General features: G+C 41.4%; 1 pseudogene; it reads left to right on the forward strand.

The window, feature by feature from the left end:
• The first annotated feature begins 1730 nt into the window (after window positions 1-1730).
• Window positions 1731-7493, forward strand: LOC144458730 (uncharacterized; annotated as a pseudogene).
• Window positions 7494-10794: the final 3301 nt, after the last annotated feature.

Raw genomic sequence — 10794 nt, forward strand, 5'->3', positions numbered from 1 at the left:
AGTGCAAAGAAATAAGACAACAACACAATGCAAAGAAAACAAACACATTAGTACAAATCAGGCATTAGAAGGGAAAGTTTCCTATAAAAATATGTTTGCAGCAGTAATTTAAAAACAAGCCTGATCTCCAGAGCCTCAGGGCCTCCATGGCAAAAGACTGGTCACCTTTGGTTACCAGCCTTGATCCAGGGACGACTAGTGAGGGTAGACTCAAAGATCGCAGGTCACGACTTGGAGCGTAGGTAGTCAGAAGCTCAGCTATATAACTCTGCGCTAAACCATGAGGAGCTTTAAACGTTATCTCAAGAATCTTAGAATCAATTCAGAAGTCACCTGGCAGCCAATAGAAGGAGGCAATGATCAGGGTGACATGTGACCTAAGATTTGTCCCAATTAAAATACGAGCTGATGAAGATTTACCAAGGCGAGCAAACGGAGTGTTACAGTAGTCGAGGCGCGAGAGTACAAAAGCATGAATAAGCTTTTCTGGGTCAGAAAAAAACAGCTGATTTGATTTTGATAATAATTCTTGTACTTCTTCTGTCTCTCAGCTAAATTAAGAGACCCAAAGACGTTCACACAGAATCACTTTGTTAAAAATCCAAGTGTGTTATGAAGAACATAAACACAGAGGTGTTTGACTGATTTGTGTATGAGCAACATGTAATAAATAAACTGTAAAAACAACCAACACAGAGGTGAAACAGTTTCATCCAGTTTACTCTGACGTGGGTTAACACAGACTTCACACCTCGTAAGGGAAGATATGGACCTGTTTGATGATGACACTCTCGTGTTTGACACCCAGCTAAAACATTTTTAAAAATATCTGCAGTGTAGATGTTTGGTTTGTCTGTTCTGGGCTCCTGTAGAAACACGGCGGTGCAATAACCTTTCTCCACTGTCACTCCTGGCCGTGCCGAGTGAATCCATCCAGCGCCAATTTTTGTTCCCATCGTGACTTTAGACACGCCCGGCCACACTAAGCTGTGCTGGAGATGGATCCTGTCAGGAGTAGGTCTAAAAGCCAGGCCGCCCTCAAGCGGGTAGTGGTGACATCTCACTGACTGCAGCCAAGCCCTGACGACTCCCCTCCTCCCAAACAAGCCCCAAATCTGAGGTCATGATTCTCTGCTGGAGAACGGTGGAATGTTCCCTCTGGGTTTGGAGAGAGTTACTGCCTCAAGTGAAGGAGTTAAAGTATCTCAGTCTTGTTCACAGTGAGGGTAGAATGGAGCCAGAGATGGATCTGTGGTTTGGAGCGGTGTGTGCAGTGATGCAGGCGCTGTACCAGACCGCTGTGGTTCAGAGGAAGCTGAGCCACAAAGCGAAGCTTTGGATTTCCTGGTCCATCTCCATCCCAACCCTCACCTATGGTCATGAGCTCTGTTGTAACTCTGTATTCTGAACACAACTCTGCGCACAGTTTGAACACAAAGAGGAGGTGAACATGGTGTCACTCGTAGTAGGATTTAGGGGACGGAGATGTAGAGTGTAAAGGCTCGAAGGATTAATGGAGCCACTTCTTCTTAGTGTCACACTGATCCTGGATTAGTTCTATAGAGTGTCAAACAAAAAAGGGAGTTAGGAGCTCACACGAGGAGGAGGATCTGCCTCAGAGCTCAAACTGCTGTTTATGTATGGTGTCATATTAAGATCAGTGGGTCAAATTATATGAAGTAACCCTGTAAGGTGAACCCCAAAACTATAAACAGCAATGACTGAAAACATGGTAAGAGTTTTATAGAGTTTTGTTTCAGCTTGATTTTCTCACTAAAATCTCCACACACATAAAATAACTGGAGGGTGTTTATGATGTTTAGTGATTGTGTGATAAAAAGTTTTTTGGGGATCAGCGCCTGGCACATGATAAACTCTCTACTGCAACTATGGGAGTGAAGAGGGAGGTCGATGTCTGGTGTTGGATCGTACAGGAACGGGTCCTACTCTCTGACCATCATCGACACTCCTGGATATGGGAGCACTGCTGGGAGATAGCATGATGTCATCATCAGTCAAAGATAACTGGACTTGTTCCGCTCAGACGATGGCGTCCATGAGATCAATGCAGTGGGTCTGGTGATGTAAGCAACTGATAATCGACTGAGTGATCGACTGAGGTACATCTTTGATTCAGTCATGTCTCTGTTTGGAAAAAACATGGAGGAGAAGATTGTCGTCCTCATCACACACTCAGATGGTCTGTCTCCTGAAAATGTTCTACGAGCTCTAGAAGACGCAAAAATCAAATGTGCCAAAGATGAAGAGAATCAGCTTCTTCATTTTATGTTCAATAACCACCAGAGCACAGAGAGAACAAGAAGAAATAAGTTTGCTTTAAAGAGTGAGTGTGGGGCGTAACAATGGAAGGAATGAGTCAATTCACTGATTTCCTGAAAATCAGACTGACAGCCTGCATCCAAAACCTGACTCAGGAAGCTCTGAGGACATTTCATCAAGAGATGAAGAAGAACGAGGAGTTCACTGTAGATGTTAATGAGGTCTACACAGAAAAAGAATCTATCTATGGTGGGATGTGGGGGGAGCTGTCTGCTGCACTGTCTGTGACGAGAACTGTCACTATCCTGGATGCACAATGGCTCCAAGTCCCTCATGATGTGAGGTCATGAAAGATGGCCGCTGCACTTCATGTACCAAGAAGTGTCCTGCATCAGATCATGTGAGAGAAGAGGAAGTTGAATACAAAGGGCAAAGTGAACATGGAGTGCTTTGTGTTCACAATGTACAGGTTAGGCGAACCACACCGTGGGCTTGGACCACCTTAGGAGTTCGGTTCACTTCCAAAGGGGTCTGAGTTCTCTTGGAGTGTTCACATATGTGCAAAAAGTCCACTTAGTGGGCTGAAAAGGAACAAATGTGAAAATAAATGAAAGAGGACTGAGTTCAGTTTGTTAAAAAAGGACGAATGGATGACGATGAAGGAACCAGATCAGTGTGGCGCTACATGTCTGGTAAACTGACAGCAGCTGGTGAAGCAGAGAAAGAAAAAGTTGATGTAATAACTTCATCAGAAAATGAAAATGTAATCAGCTTTTAAATGTAACTGTGTCCTTCATGGAAACAGCGCCCTCTGTGGTTTATAATGTTTCTGTTTGTTCTTGTAGTTTCATGTTTAATGACCAACAGTCACTTCACTGTACACATTACTGACCAGTCTGAACTACAGCTCTGGTTTGAAATGGAGTGAGGACGCCCCCTGCTGGTTAATGCTGAGTACAACAGCTCCCTCCCTCCTCTATATCCTCCTGAGACCTCAGCTTTTGTTTGGTATGCATTTTCAATTTCTCTGAGCTATTTGGGAATGTAGGACCTGATCACTGTTAAACACTACACATTGTCTTTGAACAGTCAGTAGATGTGTCCTCACACGGGGACGATGGGCTTATTTCTATTAGTCAACACCTGAACGTTGTTGTGCAAAAACTAAACTAAAGTCCAAATGTCCTCAAACGAGCACTTCATAATTAACAGCATTTACTTTGTTAATGTTGCTGAAATTGGTCAAATTTGTTGCCATATCAAACTACAGATGTTATTTAGCAGAAATAATGAATGTGATCAGGTTTGTACCTCGTCCACTGTTGTGTCGGGATCACAGGTTGTGACAACAGGACCAAGTTAAGCAGAATGAAGTATGAGGTGCAGGAAACCCAAAATATGAGGTCCTCATAAGGACGCAGGGTCTCAGGAGGATATCACAAACTAAGGTCACATGGTGTTGGACAGAAATACTTTTATTTATCTGTAGATTCTTTGTGTTGGTTTATTGTTTCTAATCTTTTTCTCATGTGATTTTTTTAATTGATTCTGATGTCACTCTGATGTACTTTTATTTTATTCATACCCCGCTGTCTTCATGTGTGTTCATGCTTGTAACGACTAGTTAAAACATGTCACATGACGCGGGACACGTGGAAACATTTTGTTCCATTTATTTTGTCCTTTATGTTGTTAACAAGCCATATTGTCAGTGATGTCATATATTGTGTTGTTTTCTGTGAATCCTGAATAAAATCTGTGCTGATGAAGTCAGTTTGTTCAGAGCGTCTTCACTGGACCATCAGCAGGTTTTTGGCTCTGTTGAAGTTTCTGCTGAACTTTGTTTGTCTTTGTTACTGAAACAGTTTAAGTTCATTGTGAGCAGCAGCTCTGACACAGATTCACTGGACAAACACACACCACCATTAAAACTGATGCTTCATTCAAGTGTCATGAAGACTGTTGGTGATGGTTTCTGTAGTGACCACTAGAGGGAGCCAACACTGCATCACTGTAGGGATGATGTGGCCTGACGAGACTCTGCTCACCTTCAACACACACACTGTGAAAGAAGAAAACCTTGAGTAAACACAAATCATCAAGGCCACATGATGCAATAGATTTTTGAGTCTTCTCAACTTGTGACTGTTGCTGACTTTACGAAGGTTCACAGGTTTAGACAAGAGTTGTGCCAACTGGGATCTTCTTATTTACCTCATTATGACGTTCCTGTCAGGCTAACAGTTAAATTCCAGCTTCAATGCCTTTCAATTAACACAGATTTACTTTTTGTATAAACGTACAGCTCTGAGTTTAAAACTCTGCCTGTCTTTTTTTTTAAAGATATTTTTTGGGGCATTTTTAGCCTTTATTTGGTAGGACAGACAAGACTGAGGGGGAGAGAGGGAGTGACATGCAGCAAAGGGCCACAGGCTGGAGTCGAACCCCGGCCGCTGCGGCAACAGCCTTGTACATGGGACGCTTGCTCTACCACTAAGCCACCAACGCCCCAAAACTCTGCCTTTCTAACTGTAACTGTATTTAAGGTGTGCTCAGTAAATGAATGAGTAAATGAAATAAAGAGCAAACAGCTGAAAATGAACTAAACCTGCTTTGTTGCTTTAAACAAACATGATTCAACATGACTGAAGTAAATCTGGCCTCCAGTTCAATATTCATACAGATTCAACATGTTGTCATCATCTTATCTTATGACGAAAACTCTGTGTGTGTGTGTGTGTTCCACGTTTTTCTCCTCACTGACTTGGTCAGTCCATGTGAAATTTGGCACAGTGGTAGAGGGTCATGGGAGGATGCCAATGAAGCAATATTACATCAATTGGCCAAAGGGGGGCGCTATAGCAACCCATTGAAATGTCAAACTTTGAATGGGCATATCTCATGCCCCGTATGTCGTAGAGACATGAAACTTTGCACAGAGATGCCTCTCCTCATGAGGAACACATTTGCCTCAAGAACCCATAACTTCCGCTTATATAGATTTTCCGCCATTTTGAATTTTTTGAAAAACACTTCAAATGGATCTCTTCCTAGGAAGTTTGAGCGATCTGCATGAAACTGGGTGAACATAATCTAGGGACCAATATCTAAAGTTCCCTCTTGGCAAAAGTTGGAAAACTTACTAAAACTGAGCTTCTATAAGGCAATGAATATTGCGGAGGGCGTGGCTCATCACATAAAGGTGTATAACATCTCAAGGGTTTCACCCATCACCACGCAACTTTGTAGGCATATGACCACACATAATCTGAGGGGACCCCTCCATTATTGACCCCATCAAACAAAATGGGGGCGCTAGAGAGCTCATTTCTTATCTAGGCCTAACCGCCATATGGATTTTTACTAAACTTGGTAGATATGTAGAACAGGACGCCTCAAGGTGACTGGAGAAATTTAACTCTAATTGGCAACTGGGTGGCGCTATAACAACAGAAAAATGCTTCAAAATGGCTAAAATGCAACTGATTGCTGTGGCTCCCCCTGTGGACCAATGTTGGTGTTGTTGTTTTCTAATTTCAGTATCAGTGTGTCATTCTGTCAGTCAGTCATTCTGTCTGTCCCACGTTTTTCTACTCACTGACGTGGTCAATCTACTGTACTTTCAATAAAGCAATCGTACTATCAAGTTCACAAACACTCTGTCTGAATACATTGCTCTTCTTAATGGGTTCAGTTGACTATTTAATCTGCAATTTCCTATGACCTGTATCCCAAACACACACCATGTGAAAGGCAAGGCAAGGCAAGTTTATTTGTAGAGCACAATTCGTACACAAAGTAATTCAAAGTGCTTTACAGAACAAGAAAATGCATTAAAATCACAATACAGAATAAAAACATAAATAATCATTATAAAATGAACTTTAAAAGAGAAGAGTGCAGATAAGATCCTTTCAGTCATATGCACAGTGAAACTGTACGTAGGCAACTGTGCACTCAGTGGGTATGGACTAGTGTTACTATATTGTTGACAGTAAACAAAACACTCTGAGTTTTCTCCATGAGTGAATATAGTGATAAATCCTACTGGACCTCAAACACTAAAATAGCTACTGACAATGCCACAAACATTCATCCTGAAAATCAGCTGTGTGAGTGAAATGTTTAAAGGAGCACTAACCACAATGAAATGGACCAGTTAAAAGCTGCGCCTGTTGTCAAGTGGCAACTGACACTGACACTTCAACTGACAATCTCTATTTCAGAGCCAAAGGGGACGTACATGCTTCAAATGACTGGCTGAATGGCTGTGAAGTTTAACATGAGCACTAACCACAATGCACAGGAACTGGCCTCCCCACACACATTCATTGAGAGACGAGCTCGATAAAGACGGTCTGGACTGCTTCAAAGGTGTACCCCATAATGTTCACGGCATACAGAAGGTAAAAGAGGTCTGCAACAGCAGTGCAGAGGTCTGGTAGGTCATGCAGCACGACGGCCCCCTCCAACACAACAGCCACGTCTTGAACGTTTGGTGATATGGCGGCAGCATCATCTTCTACGATGGCGTGGAGGGCAACAGACACACCTCTGAGGATCCAAAGTTCATGGTCAGTGTCCTGAGGAAAGTAACTCAGTCATTTTTGTACCATGCTACAGACTGCTGACATTCAGTCTGTGGAAGTTTTACAAAGATGTGTTAAAGTTTGACTCAACAGCAGCATCTCTTTCAAAAAAACAATGACACTGTTGTTATCACACACCAATTTTGTTGTGATGAGTTTTGTTAAAAGGACAGTTTGATGAAAGATGAACAGTTGTTAGAAAACATCAATACAAAGGTACAAGAAGCTTGTGGATCCAAAAACTGAAGCTGAAACACCGACTGTACCTGTGAATTATATATTTTTATAGTTTAGTTTTTTATCATGTAAATCTCGTCACTGTGAAACCTAAATCTGAGGACATTGTATAAACTGTATAAACTGTCACATCCATCCACCTCATGTTTATTTAAAAACCCCTGTACATGAATCTTTCTATATTGATCTTATTATTCCAGCGCCCTCTGCACTCTGCACCATCCTACTGTTTACACCTACAGCTACATTTATATCTGCTCATAGTTAATTGTTGGTGTTTGTCTTTGTCCGTCTTTGTTGTCCTTGTTTTTATTTTTGTGTGTATTTTTGTGTTTGTAGGTTAAATTCAAACAGCAACCTCCAGGACTGAAAAATAAAACCAAGTGAGGAGACAGAGACAGAGAGAGAGACAGAGAGAGAGAGAGAGAGAGACAGGACAGACGGTAATGACAGTAGCTTACAACAACATTAATGAAAGTAATAATATTATAATTATAATTCTGGCTACTGTGGTACAATATGTTGAAAGTATATATTAATATTCAATTCAGTTCAATTCAAATGGCTTTATTGGCATTACGTAACACTGTACATATTGCCAAAGCAAGCATCTGGAATTAAAAATAATAATAATAATAACAATAAAGGAAAACAATATTTACAATAAATGAATTATAATCTATACTGTTGGTAATACTGTAACTATGACTGACTCAATCACCACAATCAATCAATCTCAGTCAATTAATTACAATGAATGAATGAATCAATCAATCAGTTTGTGTCAACTAAAAAAAATGTCATTAAAACTGTAGTAAAGTAACAGGCTACAGTTAAAACAAGTAGTCTGTTGTCAATATAACAGTAATAACAAAGAACAAGAAAACAACAAACAACAAACGTGTGTGTCACTCCCTGTCTCTCAGTCTATGGCAGGCAGAAACATAGACTGCTCCTAATTCACTACTCTCTGATTCTTCCCCTAGTAGGATAGGCCGTTTGTCCTCATCTGGTAGTTTTAAAAAATCTTTTGTTGTGGATTCAAATTTTGGGAAATGTGTTTCTCTAATATGTTTATATTTTTCACATTTGGCGAAGAAGTGTAACTCTGTCTCAGGTTCACTAAGGCTGCAGTGACAGCACAGCCTCCAGGTTTTCCTGTGCCTCCCTGTTTCAATAGCAAGGTCGTGTTCACTCAGTCTGTACTTTGGCAAGGTTCCTTTTAGTTGCTGATCAGTCACCATGCTCAAATAATCTGCTGTGGTGTAGTGTTGATTTAGATATAAATGTATAATATGTATACTATCAGACATATAATATCTGATAGTATACATATGTGACAATAATCATATGTGTATAATAACAGTAGAAGTATGACTAATGGTAACAGCAGCAGCAGGAGGCACCTGGCAGTATCATCACCCTGCAGAGCCACAGAGACACGATTTTAGTCATGCGCATGTGCCAGTTTCAGAGCCACCATTTTAGACATCCACATGTGAGCTCAAGAGGGCGGGGGGCAATCAGAGGCTCACAATCCCAAAAAACTTATCAGTTTTTAATTCAGCCAATCACATCACAGTAGTGGGAGGAGTCAACATTTCAACAGAATATCTTTACAAAACAAGACATTTAAAGACGTCACCTTGGACTGTGACAAACTGTGCTGCACATGTTTTCTGATGTTTTATAGACTCAGTGATTGATTATTGAAAAACATCATCATAGATTCATCACTAATCAATATAATGGTTATTCACTGCTGAAATTCAGTCTCCTCTGAATGACTGCTGATGTTAACACGTCTACAGGAAATAACAAGAAGACTCTGACCACATTAAGCTCATAGGAACATCTCAGCCTGGTTGTCATGGTAACAGAGACCACGGTCCTATAATTAGTAATTTATCAGCAGCTTCATATCTAATTAAAGTTTTTCAGTTTCACAGAAATGCAGTTCAGAGAAGTGAGGCCGCTCTCTGCTCCCCCGCCTTTACATGCTCGCAGTCTTCACTTAGCAACAGTTGTCATGACACTGATGTGCAGATTGGATACTTTCACACAGACACACTGAGAGAAGCCCAATAGAGACAGAGTGCATTTAACTCCCGCCCTCACCGTTGACTTTGTATTACCTGAAGGTGCCTCCTTGTCTTTAACGTCTAGCAAACACAAACTACCTAAAAGCTGCTCTGTGGTGGGATGCACTACCAACACTGTAAAGAATTCATAACTAAGTTTTCACAAACTGCCAAACCAAAAAACTGAGCTTTAAAACAATAAGACGTGAGGCATGAGCAGGAGGATATGAGGAAACTGTGGGATCCTGACACTCAGTATGCAAACATGCAGCCAGCATTTTGCTAAGTTGGCCAGACAAACTGTACAGGTTGAAGCTAACTAAGCTATGTAATGCCTGGTTTTGATCTTTGGTATCTTAAATGAGGATTTTACCTTGTGATTCAATAAAATAGTTGAAAACATCAAAGTATGTCACCACTGACCGTTCAGTGGGATCATTTCTACAAGATAAGCAAAGAATAGAATAGAATAGAATAGAATAGAATAGAATAGAATAGAATAGAATAGAACAGAGTTTATTGCCATTTGCACAGGTACGTCACAGTACAGGCACATTGGAATTCTTGTGCGTCTCTCTTTGTCAGCTTAGTTAAAAAAATATAAAAATATAAAACAGATACGTTTAATTAAGACCTCAAATAAATAAAAGAGCAGCTCAAATAGTGCAAACACACAAACATACAAATCCACTCATAAGTGGTAATACAGTACAGTGGATGTGGAGAGAACCCTGTATAAAATAAATATAAAAAGATGTAACGAGTAATGACATTCCTAATACTGATCACTTATTGCACATAATATATTGCACATGTGGAGAGTGAGTCCATTACAGTATTGCACATTTTGTATATGTGTATATGTAGGGACAGGTAGTGTCAGTGAGGAGTGAGATATGTCTGTCCCTCCTTAATGTCCTGTGCCACCAGTCTGACAGTGGATGGAAAGAAGCTGTTGTAGAACCGGGCCTTGACAGTTCTGATGCTCACAGGCCTGCGCTGTCTCAGGTTGTAGCCTGACTCCACCCACTTGAACAGGGCGTGAGCTGGGTGATCTTTGTCCCTAATGATGCTGTGTGCTCTCCTCCTGCAGCGCTGGGTATGTATAGTGTCAGTGGAGGGGAGGTCAGAGCCAATGACCCTCTCTGCAGTTTTAATGACCCGTTGCAGCGATTTCCTCTCAGCCAGGGTGGTGTTACCGTACCACACTGTTATGCCACTGGTGAGGATGCTCTCAACAAGTCCTCTGTAGACTTGGGTGAGGGGCTGGTGTTTGAGTCTGGCCTTCTTCAGCAGCCTGATGAAGTAGAGTCTCTGCTGAGCTTTTTCACTGTTGCTGCAGTGTTTTTCACCCAGCTAAGGCTCTCTGTGATGTGAAGGCCTAGGAGCCTGTAGCTGTCAGTCCGCTCAACCTCAGTCCCCTTGATGATGAGAGGCTGCAGAGGGGGGGCTGTCTTCTTGAAATCCAGAATGAGTTCTTTTGTTTTGTCTAGGTTGAGAACAAGATCATTGTCCTCTCCGTAGACAGTGATCTTGTGGACCAGGTCCCTGTACGATGACTCATCCCCCCCTTTGATCAGGCCAAGGATGGTCGTGTCATCCGCATA

This window comes from Epinephelus lanceolatus, chromosome 19 (assembly GCF_041903045.1).
Source record: "Epinephelus lanceolatus isolate andai-2023 chromosome 19, ASM4190304v1, whole genome shotgun sequence".
NCBI lineage: Eukaryota > Metazoa > Chordata > Actinopteri > Perciformes > Serranidae > Epinephelus > Epinephelus lanceolatus.